Raw genomic sequence first — 22,866 nt, forward strand, 5'->3', positions numbered from 1 at the left:
ACCAGTTTGTCCTCTCCAATGTAGAATGACCTCTCAGTTTTGTACCTATCATTCTCGCAGATTAGAAGGGTACATTTGCTCCACCTTCTTTAACCCTAACAACTTGGGCTGCCTCACCCTCTTTCTTGCTGTAGCCTCCCTGAGTTTTTAGTTCCTGAAAGATGCAAGCTGTTCCTCAGGGCTTTCCAACCTGCTGTTTCCTGCACCTGGAAATGCTCTTCTAACTCTTGTTATTCCTAGCACCTTTTCTTCCTTAAATTACAGCCACCTCCACAGAGAGGCCTTCTCTGACCCTCCCACCTAAGCAGGCCATCTCCTGTGCCTGCCTTACACCCTCTCAACCCACCTCCTCTTCCAGCCATTCTTGTCCAGGTGTCGCCTGGCAGCACCTTGTCTCAGCTGTACCTGGCTTCTTTGGGTTTCTGCTCCAGGGCTTCTCTGATGCTGCCCTTCTCTGATGCTTCTCTGAGCTTTGCATTCACAGCCTGGGAATGGGAGGGAATCGATGACGCATCTCAATGGGAACAGACGGGCCAGTGATTCTCTCTTCCATCCCTCAGGCAGACAGTTTTGAGGCGCATTGTACACGGTTCCTCGTGTCCCCACAGGATCATCCCCATCGACTATAGCAGAGACATACTTGAGACTATACCTTAGTTTTGGATTTTCCTCTTTATTTTCCTTTCTCTAGTTCTCACTTCTCTTCCCCGAGGTCACTCCCAAATTAAACTACCTGCATGCCATTCCTTGCCAAGCTTTCCTTGGAAAACTCAGGTGAAGAGAGTCCCCTCCCTTGTTTATTATCTTAGGATCTTCATTTTCTCACAGCACTTATTATAGCTTACATTAATTTGATTTATTTCTATAATTTTATTATTCTATATAATTCTAACCTATACAATTAGAATATAAAGTCCAGAGTGCAGGAAGCTAGTCATTTTCAACTGTCTACTCTCAGCTCCTAGTGTTAAGCTCCTGGCATAGGCACACCATCACTAAATATACATTAAATGAATGAACATATCTCAAAAACGTTGCCTTTTTTTTTTGAGAGGGCATCTCTCATATTTATTGATCATATGGTTGTTAACAACAATAAAATTCTGTATAGGGGACTCAATGCACAATTATTAATCTACCCCAAGCCTAATTCTCAACAGTCTCCAATCTTCTGAAGCATAACGAACAAGTTCTTAAATGGTGAACAAGTTCTTACATAGTGAATAAGTTCTTACATGGTGAACAGTGCAAGGGCAGTCATCACAGAAACTTTCGGTTTTGATCACGCATCATGAACTATAAACAGTCAGGTCAAATATAATTCGTTTGATTTTTATACTTGATTTATATGTGAATCCCACATTTCTCCCTTATTATTATTATTGTTATTATTATTATTAATAAAATGCTAAAGTGGTAGGTAGATGCAAGATAAAGGTAGAAAACATAGTTTAGTGCTGTAAGAGAGCAAATGTAGATGATCAGGTGTGTGCCTATAGACTAAGTATTTAATCCAAGCTAGCCAAGGGCAACAAAACATCCACGGATGCAGAAGATTTCTCTCAAAACGGGGGGTGAGGTTCTGAGCCTCACCTCTGTTGATCCCCAATTTCTCACCTGATGGCCCCCCTGCGACTGTGCCTGTCTTAGGTTGTTCCTCCCTTGAGGAATCTTACCCGTCTCTGGCTAACCAGTCATCTTCCGGGGCCATACAGGGAAATGTAAAGTTGGTAAGTGAGAGAGAAGCAATATTGTTTGAAAAGGTTAGCTTTTTACTTCTTTGCAGATTTATGCCCTGTGGCTTCTATGCTCAGCATTTGTCTTAAGGTGTCTTTACCAATGGAAGAATTATGATACTTGGTAATTTTGATATGAGGCATGAATTCTACTTAAGGGTTGTAATTAGGAAGGAAGAAGAAAAGCTATAGAAGTAGCAGATGGAAGAAAGCATGGGAAGATTGATTATTTCTGTGACATATCTTCTTGTAGTGTAACATAAGCATGTATAGGTTTTAAACTACTAATTAAATTGCATGCACACATTAACATAATAGGAATACAGCTACATAACCAAAGCAGACCTACAATTACCAGCCATGTCCAGTGAAACCAAGAAAACCAGTTAGGCACCCTAGGCATTTGTGAAAACTTATCAATGATATGATGGATATTGTCTGACTGAATTTGAATAGTTTGAGAAAAATCAGACAAATTAAAACAACACATTCCTGGGAACTGTTCACATCCCATATATTCTTTTAACAGTAGATAGTCTGTAGTTGCAAGATTTTGGAGCACTGCAACTTGCACTTCTCCTAGTTCTTGGTTGAGTTCCAACAGTATAGATCCAGTCAAATTTGTTGTTTTACTGTATGCACAGGCCAGCTTAGATATCTCCTTCTTCATTCCAATGGCAAGTCCAGGAACCAGTGGGATGAATGCAGCTACAACTACAACAGTGCCAGGATCTTTGTTGAAGTTTTTTGATGATCATCTTCTGGAATGCCTCTTCCAGTTGCATTTTGTTTTGAGAATGACACTTGTAACCTGAGTATTGAGAGGCAATGTAGCACACTAAGAACATATGATATGGAGTCAGATTTTCTTAGATCAAGTCCTGACTCTGCCACTTACATCACTAGGTGGCTTTGGCCACTCACCAAGCCGTGCTGGGCATCCATTTCCCCATCAGTGAACAGTATTAATAATAGTGCCTAGCACATGGTGTTGTTATAATGCTTGAATGAGTTATGAAAAGCACTCAGGGCAATGCCTGGCACACAGTAACCACACAGTATACTTTATTTATTTTTTAATCTTTCCCTTTTTATAGTCATTTAATGATATTCAGACTTCCACAGATGTAATATCCATTATAGATCTTCCCTGTGGGTTAGTCCCTGAGCTACATTTTCCAAATGTGCTCAGGTTGAATAATACCTGCCTAATAACTCATAGCTGAGAATCAGAGACTTAGGGGTGTGGTACTTTCACCTGCCTTTGGTTTCCCCTAAAAAGTGCTTTGAGGACATCTATAGATTAATGTAAAGAGGGCAAAGGTCGATGTTAAAGTCCAACATGTTAATTTCCTCCATTTCTTGTCTTCTCTTTAGGGTCTACTCCTATGTGATTATGTTTTAAAGTTGTAAGCTAGAACCACCACTGAAAGATAATCATGATTATAAGACCCTAAATGTTTTTTGGAATGGTAATAACTATCTAAGCAATGATCAAATGTTACATTAAAAAGTGATACTGGGCTGGGGTTTGGGAATAGATGCCATTCCTTAAATATGAAAGCATTCTGAGGATTGTACACACTCCTGCCTGTCCCCTCCCAGCCCACCAGGCACAGGGCCCTTCTCTTCCAGGTAGACGGAACACATGATCCATCAGTATTGGCTTCCCCCCCTACCCATTTTATTTAAACAACAAAAAAAGAACAGTTCACCCATTTCTCAGCCCTACTCCACCCCACCCCCATTCTCTGCCTCTGGTTTCCTTTACTACATTTTTCTCTTTTTTTAAAATATATTTTGGTATCATTAATCTATGATTACATGAGGAACATTATGTTTACTAGACTCCCCCCATCACCAAGTCCCCCTGACATACCCCATTACAGTCACTGCCCATCAACGAGTATTGGCTTTTTGTGGGTCACTCTGATAAGAGAGTTTGTGCCTACCTAGGGGCTGAGAATGCTGGTTCCTGCAAGCTCCTCTCCTGTCCAGAGGGTGGGCAAAGTCCTGACAGCACTCTTCTGCCTGGATCACAAGGCTCCCGTCAGGTGACTTTTAGAAATACCTCCTGAATCCATTCAAAGAAACAGATAGTGGGTTTTAGTGTTCAAAGTTTCAATCCAAGACCAAGAGATTGTGTCAGCACATGGAAGGCAGAGATATGGACACCTAGATGTTGTCCTTGGGCTGCAGAAGGGAGGCAGTGCTGGAATTCCTCTGTCATTGTTACTTCAGCCTCCTCACCTGCAAAGAGCAGCATGCCCCACTCCTCTTCTGGCTTCCCTCTTAACTTTCCCTCTGACTGATCCCCTCCTATCTTAGGCCCCAGGCAGGGGGCCAGGCCCCATGCATCAGAATTGGGTAAGGCAGGTGACAGGGTGGCATGACTCTAGGAAATAAGAGGATGGTGAAAAAAGAGGGATTATATGTCCCAGGAGTTTCCCTCTGATGTGGCATTGCCCTGCGCCATCATAGAGTAAGAATACTAAAATAGACCCGTAAGGGTTGTGGAGCATTGAACAGAGATCTGGGCGCTGATTCTGCCACTGGGTAGCTCTGTGATCTTCTCTTTGAGCTTTTGTTTCCTGAGATTGAACAAGTAGTTTTCTAACTTGGATAACTGGTGATTCCACGTGAGCCCGTTTTTAGCCCTTCACTTTGTATGGTCTGGTTCTGCTCATGTCTCACTATCAGATGGTCCCTGACCCTACAAAAGTCAGCAGGAAAGCTTATTTGGTGGCTTTTAAGTAGGAAGCTGGTTTTAGATGCTATTATTTTTCAAGCATATTGAACTAATATTTAAATCTACTATTTTTTAGTCACTTTAACCTAGAAGAATATGCTGTGGAGTTGGCTAGTGGTATGGATGGGTAAGCTGCATAAAAATGATAAGATTGCTTGAAATTTGTACATGTATACATACACATACATATGAGTGTGTGTGCCTGCAGTACACGTGTGTGTGTAATAGTGTGTTTAAATAACATACCACTTCCCAAAAGTCTCTTCATGCTGTTCCATGTGGTTTCATTACAATTTTGTTATATTCTGTTTATTTTCATTACTTTCTTGCCTCGTTGCCATTCGGTCTATATTGCTGCTCAAAGCAGAATCTTAAGAACAGCTCAAGGTGTTTTTAAATAAAGCCAGCACACAGCTCTAGCTGGCCCTGCCAGCATGGAATGGTGACACCAGCCAACACAAACAGAGAGTGGGAGGGTTGCTGACAGCTCTGAGCGCTGAGACCTCAGGACTGGTTTGGTGAGGCAGACTTGAAATCAAGCAGTGACTCGTGAAGGAGCCAAAGGCGACTCAGTCATGTTGTCTCTTGTACCAGCTCCCTGCACCAGGAAAGGAAATTCTAGAAGAGGCTGAGCCCCCTTTTAGTCAAAGAAGAGGAGTATCAGGGCAATCAGGGCAGGAATGCAGCACACGGGTACTGCACAGCACCTCCTGTGGACGTCTCCCTGGCAGGGCTGGGCCGCAGGCCTTCTTTTAGATTTGGTGTCCAGGAACCATAACCAAAACTCCAACATCATCCTGTGTATTAGTTAGGCTACAGATTGGGCCACTGTAATAAAATAACAAGATTCCCAAATACTGGCTTAACTAAGAAAAGAGTGTTTCTTTCTTACATGAAGCTCAGGTACGCTGCCCAGAGTTGGCTGGTACCTCATGCTGCTGGGGACTCTGCTCAGGTAAAGTGCCTTGCTCCACTGAAAGTCCCTCAGTTACCCGACTTAAAAAACCAAGCTATCCCAAAGCCATACAGGAAGCCTTAAAACACCGAAGAGAGTGGGTGGGAAGAAAAAGAGCAGAAGGTCAAGCACGCATTGCAGTGCTGGCAGCAGAGGCTGATGTTGATGAAGAGGGTAGCTGGGGCCTTACCAGGCAGTTTATAATTTTCCTCTGCCTCTAGGTAGCCTGTGAGCTCAGGCAAGTTACTTAACCCCTCTGTGCCTAATTTATAAAAAGATGATAAAAATATCTACCTGTGGGCTTATTATAGGATTTAATGTATTAATGAATTAATACTTCCAAAGCACTTAGAACAGTGCCTAGACCATAGTTATAGCCCAAGAGCAGACACTTTGATGTCTTACCTGTATCCACTGGTACTTACCATTTTGTAAACTCAGATGGGTTTTTACTGTAAGAATTTGTGATTCTGCCTCCAGGTTTCCTCTGGCTTCCTGGGGATATACTCTGCAGCAAGCAGGGCAGGCCATAAGTGCTGAGAATTTAAAAGATAGAAGGTAGCTATCTTTCAACCAGGAGACTGAGCAGTCCTCAACAGCTTTCTTATCCCTTGGGTAGTATAACTCTGAGGTGTGTTCTCTGGGTCATAGGTCCCCAGTGACCGAGCCTTGATTGCCCACTTTAGCAACCTGCTCATTGGTATATTCTAATTGCTTCCATGCTTACCATGGTTTATTTCCCCACTCTACTGGTCTTCTTGGCATTACCACCCAAAATTAACTGCTTGCATTCAGGATCAACCTCTCAGAAACCCTGACTGAGATGCTTTCCCCTTACTACAGACTTTTGTCCAACCACGATGATCTTATGATGTACACTGACCCTGGCAGCCCTAATCCTTCTCTTTCTATGCACCTCCACCTCTTGCTGTTGTTCTTCTCACTTTAACAATAACATCTGCACCAGGATGAGGCAAATGCACACTCCCATGCCCCTCAACACCAGCCCCCATGCCTCCCCCTGTCCCCCACTGATGTATATACAGCATTCCATGAGAACTAGACCTCAAGGGAAATGAAATGGTGTGGCAAAGAATAGTCGATGTCTTTGGGGTTTGCTGCCCTGCCTAACTTCCTTCAAGCTTGTTCTGATTTCTCTTGGGTCCTGCACATGTGGCGTATTGCTTAGATTTGCACCTGGGTTATGACTACACATTAAATCTGGGACATGAGGGAGAACGTAGGTAACAGGTCTATATCCTGTTGTGATGGATAAGCATTCTCTTTCCATTTCCTTCCCTGGGCAGGGAGAGGATGGAAGTATTTTTTATGAAGACAGGAAATATCTTCTCTACTGCTTTGTGAACTAGATGGAATTATCCTAAAAGAGGAGGTTCACTGGGGTGAGGAGAGAAGATATGTGGGCTGGATTTTAAAACTGAATGAATTAACAATAGTGCTCTCTGTGACCACACCCTGCTATTTTATACAACGGAAAAAAACAACTTGGCAAAATAAAACCAGCGTTGCCTCTTTAAAATGTGCTGTCATTTTACTGTTACCGTTATGCAAGACCCAGTACCAAGAACGCAGGTAGTCCTCCTTTTGCAGGATTCCAGTATGTGAATTTCAGTCACCAGCTTAGTTAGTTTAGTCATATAAAACCAGTCCCCTCCAACAAGCTTCAAATTTTAGTTGCCATGGCAAGTTGCACTCACATACAAACTGTGAGTACTTGCATGAAGTACAATCATTGGTACATGAATCACTTCTTAAATACGTGCTTCATAATCAGTTATTTACCAGTCATGTTACTTCTTTTGAATTCTGTTGGTGATTGGTCACTGTGCATCTGTTCCTCAGTTTACAGAGAGGCAGCAATGTGGCCTTGTGTGGCCTCTGTGGCATTTCACAAAAATGGATAATTGCTGGAAAGTGTTGGCCAACAAAAATGAAAGTGAGAAAAACACAAAACTTGATAATGCAGAAGTAAAATTCAAATTGAATGTAAATGAAGTTTTGAAAATAAAGCTGGGCATGGGAAGTTCGACAGTGGGGCCATTCTAGAGCTCAAGAAAAGCAAGCAAAGGAACTTGACCTTAACCATGACAGAGAAAATGAGGAAGAGGTGAAGATGTCCCAGAGGAAGTGATGTCAGCAAAATAAAAAAATCACATTAGAGAGTCTCAGATATTTCACGTCATTGAAACAGGAGTAAATGGTGAAAGGGGATCCAGATTTAGAAAAGAGACTGACAATTTACCAAGGCATAGGAAAGACACTTGTTCTGTATTTTAAGTTAAATGACAAGAAGGCAAGCGCTATGTTAATTACTCTTGATACGTTTCTACAAAGAAATAAAACATTTTAATTCTTAGTATTTCTAATCTGTGAAAATACAGTGTCTAAATAAATATTTGTTTTCTTATTTTTTCATTTCCCTATACATTTATAACTGACAGTAAGAGAGTATTCAACATTTTGCCAACATTTCTAAAGATCCTGGACCAATTGTAATTTTCCCAGTGATTATTAAGATCGCTGTCAGTTTCAGCCTGCATGGTCGTTTTATAGTACTGCTGCACACAGCCCAATAACTGCTGTACTTGAGGTTTTATCTTATTTAATAGGATAATGGAAACAAACATAGGCTTTGGAGCCTGTGTGCCTGGGTTCCAATCCTGATGCTAGCATTGCACTGCTTTCTGTCTGCTGCTGGCCAATAAACCAACCTGTCTAAGACTGAGTTTCCTTATTTTAAAAACATAGAAATAATAGTATTTACTGCATAGATGTCTGGAGGTGACAGATGAGAAGGCTTCTGGAAATGCACCTGACATTCAGGGAACATTCGATAAATAAGAATAAGCTCCCTGAAACTGGAGACCCTGTCTCTTTTTTACATTGTAGTTAGTATCCCTGACATTTAGAACAAAGCCTGGCATGTAGTAGTTACTCAATTATTTGATGCATAAAAGATTCAAGACTCATATTTAATATTCAGTAAATGTTAGCGACCTGATTCTCTTCCTCTTTTCTTATTTTCTGGATGTTGTATGACTTCAGAGTTGAAGAAATCATGGGGCCCATATTTACTGAGAACCCAATGAGTTCATCCATGACCCCTATGATATTGTCCTTCCCTTACAGACATTTCTGTCTCATTTGTCCATGTCCATTTGATTTAGGTGGCAGGGCCACTCAGGAAGGTTAACATTTTTCATATAAATAATGAACTCAAACAAATCTATAGGAAAAACACTAAGACTTAAAAATGGGAAAAGAAATGAACAACTAATTTGCAAATAAACAATAAATATCTGGAAAAATTCAGCCTCACTGGAAACCAAGGAAATATAAATAAAAGCCAGAGAGGTATTCTCTTTGTGATCACATTTTCACACATTTCCAGAGTGGTGGACACAGAGACTAGTGAGAGGGAGGAGAAGACCCTTTTCTTATTTGCTTTTGCTCCTAAGTGTTAGTATAATCCTTTTAGAAAGCAATTCAGACTTAAAGATTATGGGCCTTTAACCCAGTAATTCCACTTCTGGAAATTAATCCTAAACATTCAATGTGGATAAAGCTTTAGTGTAAAGATTTTTATCATCATTTTTAAGAGTGAAGATGGGAAACTGCCTACATGTATGACAATAGGGATTGTTTATGTGGAAGATTATCTGTGCACTTTCTTTTGGGCAATACATGTCTATAAAGAGTTCATGATAGAACACTGCATATAAGAAACATTTTTAATTACATATAAAATCCAAGTAACCGATGCATTAATACCACTATGGAAGAAAACACTCCCAAATGTGCATAACAACCATTTATTCTGACTCCATCATATTCCAGGGGCTTTCTATACTTCATCTCTACTTCTCACAACAATCCTGCATAGTAGATATTATTATCCCCTTTTTACAGAGGAGAAAATGAGGCTTAGAGAACTAGGTAACTTTTCTGAAGCATCAGCTTGTGCTATACATCTAACCAGAAAACATGCACATACCTGCCAGATTGGGCTGTTTTCCTTGTTTGGTTGAGTTGGGGTTTTTTCCTTCTTTTTTAGATATGAAACAATGAATAATTTTCTAAATTTTTCTAAGTTTTTGTGCTTTAAAATATTTAGAAGCTTAGACTACTTTAATTATGTTAATAAACATGGTTAACAGGAAAACAATGCAACTTTAATAAGTCATTTAATCACTCAGCCTCAGTTGCTATTGAACAAATAGCACCTACCCCTGCTCATTAGATAGGGCTGTAAAAGGACAGTAAAGTGAGATAGCAGATAACATGTATCAAAGCTACTTGAAGTTCTCAAGGGAAATGTACTCAAGTTTTAACTGCTCTTTTCCTACCTTCTCAGGTAAAAATTTTATTTACTTCAGTTATTTATGTATTATCACTAACACTTTAAATATTGTAAAAAACCCCAGTAGAATGAGTACTTTCTCACTCACAGATTTGCTAGTTGTCTCAGTTAAGAAATGAGGGGTGGGGGAGCCATTGTTTTGCACAGTTGATATGGAAAACCTAGCACACATCCAGCATTCTTTGGAAAAGGAAGGGGAAGGCTCCTGTATCAGATGTTTTGGAAGGAAGGTAACTGTGACATAGGCTGGCCAAAAGCACTTTGACTGTTGAATACTCACGGACTTGAAAGTTTCTGTCTCTGGTTGGGCATTCTCCGAGTTTGGCCTCCTGTAGCTCATGGTTCTCTGGGTGTTTTTCCAAGGGTTCTGTGGTTATGTTTCTGCTGTACTTGGTGGTGTGTGTTTGTGTGTATGTGTGTGTGTTAAGAGTGTGGATTCTCTCCAGGATGCCAGTATCGTCCTAGATGTCTCCTCCTGACAGAAGGAAAAGGTTTGGCTCATCCTCAAAGACTGTTCAGATTATGCACCTTGCCAGTTCATTTGGGTTTTGCCCCAGGGCGGCAATCTGGAAGCCCCCTGAAAAAGCATAGGAGTTGTGAACATCTTGCTCTTTTTGCATCAAGAAAGAACCTCCTGAGCAGTGGAAACGTTTGGCTGCGGCAGCAGCAGCCCGACTCTTCCCACAAAGTTCACGAGGGTCAGTGACTCCCTCTGCAACCTGCATTTGTTCAGCCACAATTTTAACTGCAGGACTGTCTGCCACCCAGATCATTTTAAGGAAGGTGACTTTGGAGCGCAATGCAGTGTGGGGAACTAGCTAAAAAGAAGTATTATTTTCCTGCTGTGTGAAAGAGAGAGAGAGAGATATGGAGGGGGAGATGGGGAGGGAGAGAGGGAGAGAAAAGGGGAGAGGGGAGGAGGAGGGGAGAGAAAATATTGCACGGAGTCAAAACATCAATTAACTACACAATTGGCTTCATTTACATGACAAACTTTTGAGTCCTGCCTTCTGTACTGACTGGTAATTCTCTCTCCCCTGCATAGGATGCAGCTATGCAGTAGGAAGCTTTGACTTGCCTACTGGAACCTCATTCTGGGCCCTTTCTCTCTTAGCTGTAATAACATTTTCTGTGATACAAGTTTCACCAACATCTTTCAGACTAGGAGGAAGTTTAGTTTGGCTGATTTAAACTTAAAATAAGGAAATAAATGCTTTTCTTATTGCTCTTCTAGATTAGGCTGCAGTTTTGAATTAGTTGTTATAATCACCTATACTTATTTATATGTGGAAAATACAGTTTCACACATGGAACACAACCTTTGGCAGACTCAGATAAGATACCAGATGATCTAGGAGATGACTATAAATTGTTTCCATGCCTGCATTATTTATTTTTCTTATTGACTCTTTGTCTGTGTGTAGCACTTGGTCTCATATGCACAAATATGACCAAGTGACAGTTTTAAAAATTGGACGGTGTAAAGAGAACAATTTTTGGAGAAACTAGGAAAACAGTACCCAACAATAAAGGAATGGTTGTGTTCATTTTGCTCAAGAAGGGTAAGCAGTTTGCAAATTTTTCTTATAGGGCCAGATAGCATAATTTTAGGCTTGTGGGCCATTCAATCTCCATCACAACTATTCAACCTTGCTGTTGTAGTACAAAAGGCCACAGACAGTGGTCTGTGGATGAGGCTGTGTTCCAATAAAACTTTATTTATAAAACCAGACAGCTGTTCACAGGCCCATAGTTTGCCAATTCTTGAACTATGGTGTAATCCATTTGATGCATGCATCTGGTATGTTGCTTTCAGCTGAAAGAAAGGGAAAACCCAACTAAAGATAGCCTAAAAGTCACATTAATCTCATGTAAGAAGATTATCTTACATAAGAAGTCTCATAATAGGAAAGCCCCAAGGCTGGTTAATTAAAGCAGTTTGATGATGTTCTCAAAAGCTCAAGTTTTTTCCGTCTACCTGCTCTCCCACCCTTGGCTCATTGTCTTCTTAGGTTGACACACCTCATAGTCACAAGATAGCTGCCACAGTTCTAATGCTGCATATAAATGCAACAACATGCAGCAGGAGAAATAAGACTTTTTACCCTTGTCTTCTTTCTAAGAGCAAGAAAACCTTTCCAAGAAGAACTTTACATTCCATAGACCACATCTTATTGACAGAACTAGGACAGAATGCTTCAAGAAGGATTTGGACTAGATCACTGTTAGTTGCCTGCGGGCTGTAGCATCAAACTTGGTGATATAAAACAATGGAAATTTATTCTGTCACAGTTCTAGAGACAAGACAGCCAACATCAGTATCATTGGGCCAAAATCAAAGTGTCAATAAGCCCTACTGACACCATAAAGCATATTCCAGGGAGCCTTTGCTCCCTTTGGGAGTTCTGCGGGTGGAAGACATTCCTGCCTCTTCCACCTTCTGGTAGCTGTTGACATTCCTTGGCATGTGGCCACATCATTCCAGTCTTCAAATCTCTGCTCCATTTTCATATTGCTCTCTGTATATCTGTGTGAAATCTCCCTTGTCCTCCCTCTCTTTTTTTTAAAAAAGATGGAACACTTCGTAAATTTGAAAGTCATCCTTGCCCAGGATCCATGCTAATCTTTTCTTTGTCATACCAATTTGAGTATATGTGCTGTGCAAGTAAGCACTGCCTCTCTCTTGGAAGGACACTTGTGGTGGCATTTAATGCCCACCCAGGTATTCCAGCATAATTGATTCATCTCAAGATCCTTAATTTAATCACATCTTGAAAGACCCATCTTCCAAAGACCTATCTGCTGACACTGGGAGCCATTATTCAACCTACTACAGTCACAGAGATCTTTCATTGTCCAAGTGAAAAAACATTGATATTTTCTAAAGTCAAATAAGGGAGGTGTGAGTCTAAAAGCATTAGAATTCAGCCAGCAGGGAAAAATCCAGGATATGACTATTGGCTAGACAATCATCGGTATCTCTAAAGCATGCACATGTGCAGCTATTGGGCTTAGCAAGAGCTAACAATAACTTAAGAAAAAAATTTTTATGAACTAAGGTAGGAAAAAACTTTTATTTGTAGATTGGTCACAGCACAGGGAGTGAAATGCTCTTGTGCATAAAAAAAGATGAAGAGACAATACACTAAAAAGTTCCTAGTTTTCTGGAGGTGGTAGGAATATAGGTGACTGACTGTCTTTTCTCTCCTTTTTTGTATTTTCCAAAATTTTAATGAAAAGGAAACATCAAATTAAAATATTTTTATTAACAAATCAATAGGATTATATTGTTAAATGATAATACTGGAGGTTTTTAAAGATGATTACACTTTTTTGAATCATGTGACTTACTTTTTCTATTTCATTTGTTTACTTCATCATGAAATTACACAGAATAACCACAGATTCCACCCAAATTCTTCTGCTTTCAAACAGATCTAGACCCCCTCAGCTTGTCCCTAGAGTTGTCTTTCTGAAACATAGATCCATCTATGTTAGATCCTATTTACTGTAAGATCTATTAGGCTTCTCATTCAAAACATTTAATGTCTGTTGCTTTAAAAAATGTCTTTTATTTTCTTTTTTGCTTAACTTTGGCACTCAGAGTTCTCCACTACCTCGTCCAAATCCTTTTAAAATCCTCAACACCGGATACCCACTACATTTAATTGTGTACCCCTTGCTCCCCCACCGCATGCCAAGCCTCTCATGCTCTTCTTCAAGCCTGGGTCTGACTCAGGGGGTCTCACTGGGCTCGCAGGTGGAAGGGCAGCTTCACCTTCACCTGGAAGGGTATTAGAAATGCAAATTCTCAAGCCCCACTCCAGACCTACTGAATCAGAAACTCTGCTGGTGAGCTTATTAATGTAAATTTAACAAGTCCTCTAGGTCATTTTGGTGTATGCTAGAGTTTGAGAGCTTCTGGGGTTGCTCCCCTTGTCCTACTTTCTTTGTTACTGTATTCTTACACCTGTGGCAATCATAATTGCTAGAATAACCACTATATTATTCTTCCTGGAGAATTAATTTGTAGATCAATTTTATAAGCCTATATTATGCGAGCAATTGGCCTTCTAAATGAATAATATACCTATATGCCTATGATTTCCTTGCTGTGTCAGCCATTTTTCCTTTAGGTAAACTTTCCTTGTCCTGTTTTTATGTATTTTATGCATTCAAGTCAGTGAACCAGGGCAAGAATTAACACCCTTTCTTAATGATCCTCTGGGTCACTTACTCTAAAATCATCAAATGCCTGCTATGAGCCAGGCATTTTGCCTTCGATTCGGAGCTATTCTTTCAGCTGTGGTCCACTGAATAGGCCTGAAAGCACATGACCATCCCTCTGTCTCTCCTTCCTTCCTCAGCTAAACCAAAAACAGGCACAGAAAAATTATGACCAGTGTGGCTGGAGGCCCAAGAGAGACACCCACCAACTTGGCTTATAATTTTAAAACCTTGGGCAGATCATCTTTCCCCAGTGTCTTGCATTCAGTGGAAATGGTAAGGGTTTTTTCCCTTGCATATGTGGCCTGTCATGAGCAGGAGTTTATGAGATTCTATAGAGCTGTGTGGTGAGGGAGGGCTCAGGTCCTTTTTTCCGCCACTGACTTCTGAAGGAGATACATTTGACCTCTGATCAGCACCCAACCCCATGCCTGGCACATAGTGAGGGCTTAATAAACAATTGTTGGATAAATGGAAGAAATAATGGAAAAAAGGATAGAAAGAAGAAAGGAAGGGACAGCAGGAAGGAGAGAGGCAGAGAGGAGGGAAGGAAGGAGGGAGGGGCCAAGGGAATGAGAGAGGGAGGGAAAAAGGAGGGAGGCAGGCCGGTAGGTGGGGAAGTGCTTAAGGGAGACAGGCAGAAATGGAACTCTAATGCCTAAACCTGTGCCACATGTATATATAGATGAATATGTTCTAACAGTAAATTATTCAGTTTGGTTCCCTCCCTGGAGGATGTTTTCAGCAGTTCCTCCCATGTGCAAAGGGCGAGGCCTCTCTGAGAGTTTGAGAAAAGGGCTTTGTGAATTATAGAGCAGAATGCAAATGGTGATTAACTAAGGCGGCAGCAAGCAAGGGCAAGTCCCTAAGTAGTCGCAGGAGAGACTCTTTTGCCTCTTTTTGTCATTTGAGATTTCAAAACTGTCCTCAGCTTAGACCAAACCAACCTCAAACTTTAATCTATGATTAAAATTTTCGCTCTGAATATCTGCGCAACTTAGGAATTGTAGAAACTGGACCACCTGGAGATAATTCATAAATAATGTTGCCTGGTAGCCATGTCTGGGGAGGTTTCTCTCTGTGCACCAGGGGAACCTCAACCTAAACAGGGGAGGGTTCTTGACTCTGTAAGAGAAAGAATTCTCAATCAGGTCAGACAAGTATAGGTAAGGAAGGAACGGCAGCTGCCTCGCAGGCAGCAGAGAACAGGAAAGTGCAGAGGGAAAGAGGGAAAGTTCTCAGCCTAGGGCAGATTCCCTTGCCAACTCTTAAAGCCAGGAACACCTGGTGCCCTGTGTCTGCTTGCATCTGCATGGCATGGGGATAGCCCCTACCACCCCAGGATTGGGGGAGCCATGGAGCATGGGATGGAGTGAGATTATGTTCTGAGAACTTCCCAAAGAAAGGAGACTTTCAGGCAGTCTACTAAGAGCTGATCGCACAGCTGCAGTTCTGTCTGGGTCACCCAGGCAATGGAAACTTGCAGACCCAAATCTGAGCTCTCAGCAGCCCCTTCCTACTTATCAGCTGTGAAATGGAGACTTGGAAATGGAAAAAAAAGAGCAAAGAGATAAAACGCAGTAAGTTGAGCAGTGAAAAAGCTTTATTTAAAACTACGCACTTAAAGAAAGGAAAGTGTAGGGGTCCTTAGAGAGGAGGTGCACTGAAAGACTGGAGATTCTGTCTTTTTAAGACTTTCAAAAAGGGGCAAAGGGCGGGGTGGGGCAGTGCTTGTTGGGCATAGGCTTGACTTGTGGTCTCAAGATGCTTACCTCTGGTGAGAGACACTGTGTCTCCTCTCCTCTATCATTAGTCCTCCAGCTAATTTGGCTAAGTAAACTTAACACAAGGAATTTATTGATCCTGCTCTTCTCCAAGATAGTGGTTACCCTCAAGCAGTTGGGACATATTAGTTAAGACCGCCTGCCCTGCCTTAAGATTGGGTGGGTTATTGTCTGATTACTAGAGGATATGTTAGCAATCTTGCTTCTCAACTCTTATTTTTTTAATGGCATCTTAGCCTTAAGATAGGGTCCCTCCTATTCTTACTATACTGTTTATATCTCAGCATTTTTCACGATAGGCAGGACAAGTCATCATGATGCTTGTCCCATGTCCCTGCCCTACCTCATTAACACTTGCTTTCAAATCACTTCTGTCTTCCCAAAGAGCCCTGGTCCTGTCAGTGGGACTACTGCCAAGGCTCTACTGATAAACTGGGCCAGCAACACTGAAGTCACTGGTGGGACCTTCTGACTCCTAATTCTTTTAAGACTTTGGGATGCTTCATTGAAACATTTTTACCCTCATGTAAAATGGAAGCTAAAATTTATTGGCTGTCTTTAAGTTGGGAAAGGATTTCAGGATTCACTCAGCTTTTACTTTGTGTAACTGTGGGGGGAAAATGTGTTCCCAGCCTGGGACAAATTAACCAAGGAAACCTATGAAACCGAAATGGGTCAAAGGAAAAAATAAAGTGGGAGAAACCTGTTTACTGCTTACAATAAGTCATCCGCTCCTGCTCGCCCATGTCTCTCCCCATCCTGGCTGGATTAAGGAGCGAGCAGCTTCACTCTACCCCTTGTAAACACCTATTGATACGGAGATGGGCTAAGGCCAGAAGAGAGATTCTGGAAAAATTGCAATTTTACCCACATTTGTCTATTGCTAAAATAATTGAAACTCAAATCAAATACTAAATTGAACCCAGAATACTCTGGATACATAGCAAGTTTTGGGGGGTTAAAAAATGACTAAGCCCACTGCTCCTTTTCCCCTGAATCCTGTTGCCACGAAAGGGAGCCCTTTAATACCATTGTTTTCTTTCCCTGTGTTTCAGGTCAGCCCGAGGCAGCAAGGCTGAGCCACCGCACTGCATCTCTGAAGAGCTGGTCCAGCTGTGTTAAACGTATGGTGGTGCTGTGTGGGGCCGAGGCAGACAAAGCCATGCGGAGTTGACCAGACTGGGTAACCATCCCTGTCACCATGTGTTTATGGGGTTGTTGAAAGGGTATCTCGCTGTGACCCTCCTTATCCCAGAATGACTCAGGAGACATGGGCCCACACAAGAGATTTTATTATCTGAAAGAGAAAATGGCTGTTCCCAGAGAGAGGGAGCAGCAGCTTGTGGGTGAGGAAGCGCATTTTTAAGGAGTAAAGGTAGGGTGTGTTCTGCGTTGGTGATTGGATCTTAAGGGGTGGGGGTCTTGGCATGCCAGAATTTGCCTTCAGTTGTCATGTTGATATTCTTTCCTTGCCTCTGCTGAACTGGAACAATTGAAGTCTCATGTCTGCTGAAACCCTGGGATTATGATATGTCTCCACAGACCTCATTATTGCTTAGGGAGAGGTGGAGCTTAAAATGCTCAAATTCGAAAGAAAGTCCTGCAAACTGTGATATCTGCTTTTCTAGCAGACTTCCACCAAAGTCCACTGCCCACACCCAAAATGGATACACAGCCCTTCCCTGCCTGGGGCCCGTGGCTCTAAGTTTATTCATTTGGTAAAGTTTCACATTGCTTCTGGAGAACCTACTAATGGTGAGGACAAAATTGACTGGTGCAGGAAAGCCATAGTGAACTCACAGCATGAGAAACAAGTTTATAAAGCAGGGCTTTTCTGGAGTTGGGGTGAAACTTTTCTATTTGGGAAATATCCAGTGTAACACACAGAGCTGTGCTATTTCAAACATCATGGGTATGGTGTACGTATGGAGACAGAGCACATGGGGGAGACTGTTTGGCTTGAAGACCATCTGGAAAGGTAGTTTGATAACAGGACTCATCTTTCAGCTGTCCTTTGTATGGTCTTCACACCTTTCCTTTTGTTCCCAGACATTTTATAACCTTGGTTTTCTAACGGGGAAATCTCCTAGGGATATGTATTAGCATTTCTAAAAGGAAATGTAAATGGATTTTGAGAAAATATCCATCTTTCACATTATAATAGAGTTCCATAATTTGGGAACCTATATAATGCCACCGTTCCCATAATATAAGCAAAGAAAGTAAAGTTTGACAAGTTTTCTTTGCCAGAGAAAATGAGACCCAGTGAAGATTCACTCTGCATCAGTGAGTCTTCAAAGGGGATACCTCTTGGGGGTGGGGTCTCATCTCCCTATGTGGGTCACATCAAGATCTTATTGGGTGGTCCAGCATAACATTTTTGTTTATAAAACAGGACAAGGATGTTGTTTAAGGTTTGGAAACACTTCTGGGCCAAGATAGTAACAGGAAATGCTGGTATCTCTCCTGTAGGATCAGACTTCAGAGACAAGAGTCCCTCTGCCAAGATAGGAGCAGCATATCCAGGGCCTGTGGTACAGGATCCAGAAGAGAAAGGTACATGCTGTGTGGGAAGACAGTCATGGTTCAACAGCACAGGCTTTGCTTCATTGCATAAATACTGTTGCCCTAGCAAAGAGGATTGGGGGTAGTGAGTCTAGCAAAGGGCCTCAGCATGGGGGTCCCAGGACCTGCAGAGCTGGCAGCCAGGGGGCTACATTAGCTTTCCTCAATAAACAGTCATAAAGCCTGTGGGGAGGGACGAGGGACAGGAACTGCTTCCTAATCTCCACAGACATGCCTTGGACAGGGGGTGGGCGCAGAGGCCCCACCTGAGCAAGAAAACATCGGAATTCATTCCTGGAACTCTCAGCAGGGAGGCAGTCTTCTGTAGGCAGCTTCCTGGTGTCACTTCTACAGAGCCTTCTGTACCCCCTCAGCTGCATTAGTCCCACATTCTTCATGGGCAATGTTCTAGAGAATGAAAAGAGTGAGCTGATTACTGCATCAAGGAGAAAAGCAAAAAGAGTGAGTTGAATAAGAATTAATACACAGGAGACAGTATCCGAATCATAGCAAGGCCAATCTAGTAAGTGAATTTTAACTGAAAAGAAGAGAAATCCCAGTGAGCAGTGCCAAATGCCATAAAAATCAGCAGGTCCTATAGCAGAATGAGAAAAATGGGATAACTGGGTACAGTTTTGTTGGAAGAGTTGGAAGGACCCTGTGCTAGTGAGAAGATCTGGCCTCCCCACCATGCTATAGGCAGGGATAGCGAGCAATACGAAGAGAGACTAAGCTGCAGAAAAGAATGGGTGCCACTGGCAAAGAAACGATTGAACATCGCGACAGAGTTCCTAAGGGCTTGCAAGAGCGAAGAAGGGTTGGGGGAATTGTAGTCCAGAGAATTCCTTGGTGGTAGCTCCCCATTTAAGACCTTAGAGTTTGCTCTTCCAAGCTGATATATAGGAGACCTAGAGAGGGGGCTAACTGAGTACATGGAGTAGGGACAGAAATCACAGGGTATCCTGAGACACTGGGACAGGAAGGAACAATAATCTCTGGCACAATTTTGGTCAAAATGTTAACCAGCATGAAAATGCTAGAGCTTGGGGCAAATGAGAAGAAAGGATGTGAGACATAAATAACAATTTATTGGAAATCACAATAAATAAGCTCTTCCTCCACTCTCACTAAGTAGCTTGGGACATTTGGGAAAGTAATGTCTCCAAGACTAAGTTCCTTCCCATGTAGAATATGAGAGCTGAAACAGGTGGTGCCTAGGGTCTCCTCTTATCCTGCCAGGCTGTGAATCTTGGGTCCTGGGTAGTTCACAGACTGGAACACTCTATCCAAGATTTTCTCAAGCAAATACTATTTGTCTGATGTGACCTCAGCCAGTAGCATGACCCTTCTCATCCCAGGTAATATCTCCAGTTAGAAAATGTAGGGGATGGATTCTTCTGGAGTGGACGAGAGACCTCACTGAACAGTGTTGCTTCCCCGCAGCCCTGTGTTTACCATGTGTTTGACTCAGTTCCAAGCCTCTCCCACCTCATCAATTCTGCCTCCCAAGAAACGTAATGACATTCATCTGGCTGTGGCACTGGTGCCCAACCAAGCAAGCCATTGTGTCATTAGAGAGATCCAAATTCTGATGCTAAATCCATCGTCTCAGAGAAAAACTACTGAGAGTTTCACTTGGCCTTTGAGTCCTGTGATCAGGCAAAGTGTGTCAGGTAAACTGTTACAGGATCTTTATAATTACACTGCTTTCACTTTGGAGTCCAAGGGGAATGTCACAAGTGTTGGAGTCTGACCTCTGGGCCACCTAGGCCTTTCCTACATCATAGATGGTCTCATATTCAAAAGGAGAGGCTGGATTTTTGTTACTCCCCCAACAGCAGTGGACCTGGCGCCAGGATGTTTGAGGTGCATTTGATCTCCTCTGTCTCTTCTGGAACCCAGTAATAGTTCATTCATTCACTCACTGAGTGTCTGTTGTGACTGTGGCACTGTGTGGGATACTATGACAATTATTCTTTGGGTGTCCCTTTAAGGTATATTTATTTGATCCTTTAACCCAGGGGTCAGCAAACCACAGCCGTCTGCCTGTTTTTGTATAACTGCATGTGGTTTGAATAGTTTTTAGATTTTTAAACAGTTGAAAAAAGAAATAAAAACAGTAATATCTGTTAGATATGAACATTTTATTCAATTTGAACTTCACTGTCTTTAAATAAAGCTGCAGTAGACCATAGCTGGGGCAGGCAGAATTCTAAATGACACTCACCTTTGTATAATCTCCCCTTAAATGTGGATCAAATCTATGAATATAATGACGTCTCACTTCTGTGATCATTACATAATAGATGAAAGGGATATTTGTCAGTATAATTAAGGTTACTAATCAGTTGACTTTGGCTATTTCAATAGGAAATTATCCACATGGGCCTAATCTAATTATAGGAACCCTTTAAAAGTAAAGAGTTCTCCGGCTGATAGTAGGAGAGGAAGTTAGAGTGTGCTCTAGGTGGCCTGGAAAAAAGCAAACAATAATATTATGAACTGTCTATGAGAGACTTGAGAGAGGCCTCTAAGAGCTGAGAGTGGCTCACATACAGCAAGGAAACTGGGACATCAGTTCTGCAGCCACAAGGACCTGGATTCTTCCTACACCCTGAATGAACTTGAAAGCAAATGCTTCCCCAGAGCCTTCAGATAAAAGTTTCCCCAGCCAACACCCTCATGTCAGCTTGTCAGACCCTATGTGGAGAACTCAGCCATCCCACCCAGCCTGCTGACCTACAGAGCTAGAAATAATAAATGAGTCTTGTTTTAAACTCCTGAGTCTGTGGTCACTTGTTACACAGCAATAGAATAGAAATACAACAGCCATGCTCATTCATATGCATATTATTTATGATTGCTTTTGCACTATATTAGCAGAGTTGAGTAGTGCTACAGAGACCTCATGGCCCACAAAACTTAATACTTTCTATCTGGCCCTTGACAGAAAAATTATATCAACCTTTGCTTGTAAAAAAATATTATCTCACTTCAGATGTGGTTAATGAGAGTTTTGTACCTTACCCGAGGATTGCAAGAAACAGGATTTACATTCGGATACATTCAACAAACATTCCTTTCATCAGGTTGAAATAGCCCAAGAAGGCAGGAGACACCAGACTGTCCTGCAGACTCACTCTCCAGTTTTTAAAAGGTTGAGGAGAGAGACACAAGTGAGAGTGTTAATATATTTAAGGAAAAACATTAGAAGAATGTGTACCATACACATATCAGAAGCTGTCATTTTCTATATTATAAATTTCCATAATTGTTGAATTTATGTGATAAACATGTATTAAATCAGTAATAATTATAGCCTTATCATTTTTAAGGGGTCCATTGTGCTCCACTGTGTGCTCCTTGGGGCAGGGACATAGAGGAGTGAAGGAATGAAACGGCTGCTTTGTGATCAGAATTTGAATTCACTCCACTGGTTTTGACTTTTCCTTCCTTGATGTGCCTCCTGACTTCACAGTGAGTAAGCCAATTCTTCATCTACTAATATTGGTTATGTAATTTTAACACACATAAATTTCAGCATCTGCTAATATTGGGGGAGTAATTTTCGACCATTTTAGAGTTATAACACCTTCCAACACACAAGACACACACACATAAGTGAAAAGATACAGCATGGTACAGATTCAGCTTTAAACTAAGTTAAAATCCATACTATTCTGAGGATTGGAAGGAGCTGAAGAGGGTGTGTTAGTATCCTCAACCATAACAAATTACCACAAACTAGGTAGCTTAAAAACAATGGAAACTTAATTCTCTCAGTTTTGGAGGCCAGAGGCCTGGAATCAAGCTGTTGACAGAGTTGATTCCTTCTGGATGCCTGTGGGAGAATCCGTTGCATGCTTCTCTGTAGCTTCTGTGACTGCTGACAATCATCAGAGTTCCCTGGGCTTGTAGCTGAGTAACTCATCTCTGCCTCACATGGCCTTCCCCTCTGTGTGTCTGTGTTTCAAATTCCTTCTGCCTTTCTCCTATGGGACCCCTCTCATTGAATTTAGGTCTAGCCTAATTCCAGAGCAATCTCTTTTTAAGATGCTTAACTTAATTACATCTGCAAAGACCCATGTGCCACATAAGTTTGCACTCACAGATATTGAGGGCTGGAAATTGGACTTATCTTTTTGGAAGCCACAATTCAACTCACTCCAGAAGGAATTTAGCATGTTCCTAGAGCTGATGGGGAAAACTCTTTCTACATCTCCTAAGTAGCAATTGAAATTAATAAATCAGTCCTACATTGTCAGAAGAGTTGTTTTGTTTTGTTTTTCTCATGGGGTTTTATGGATACTCAACCCCTTCCACCATGTTCCTGTGATTACAGACTGTACAATTCCTCAGTGGCAAGGCGTGAGAGAAACTAAACCTTCACCATTATTGTATATGGGTGCCCCCACCTTGTCTTACCCTTTTCACCCATCTGGACAATACCCAGGATGAAGTAATATTAG

General features: G+C 41.7%; 1 protein-coding gene and 1 non-coding gene across 2 annotated transcripts in view; one reads left to right on the forward strand and one right to left on the reverse strand.

Moving 5' to 3' along the window:
• The window catches only part of ANKRD55 (ankyrin repeat domain 55), a 410,557-nt gene that overhangs the window by 127,691 nt on the left and 260,000 nt on the right, over positions 1 to 22,866 (forward strand). The window contains 3 exon segments of the mRNA XM_017651031.3: positions 16,888 to 17,207; positions 18,305 to 18,388; positions 21,733 to 21,874. The gene's annotated coding sequence lies outside the window, so the exon portion shown is untranslated.
• LOC118973147 (U6 spliceosomal RNA) lies at positions 12,388 to 12,494 on the reverse strand. The gene has a single exon (XR_005062383.1). It is a non-coding gene; the product is annotated as a U6 spliceosomal RNA (small nuclear RNA).

The sequence above is a fragment of the Manis javanica genome, chromosome 1 (genome assembly GCF_040802235.1).
Source record: "Manis javanica isolate MJ-LG chromosome 1, MJ_LKY, whole genome shotgun sequence".
Taxonomy (NCBI): Eukaryota; Metazoa; Chordata; class Mammalia; order Pholidota; family Manidae; genus Manis; species Manis javanica.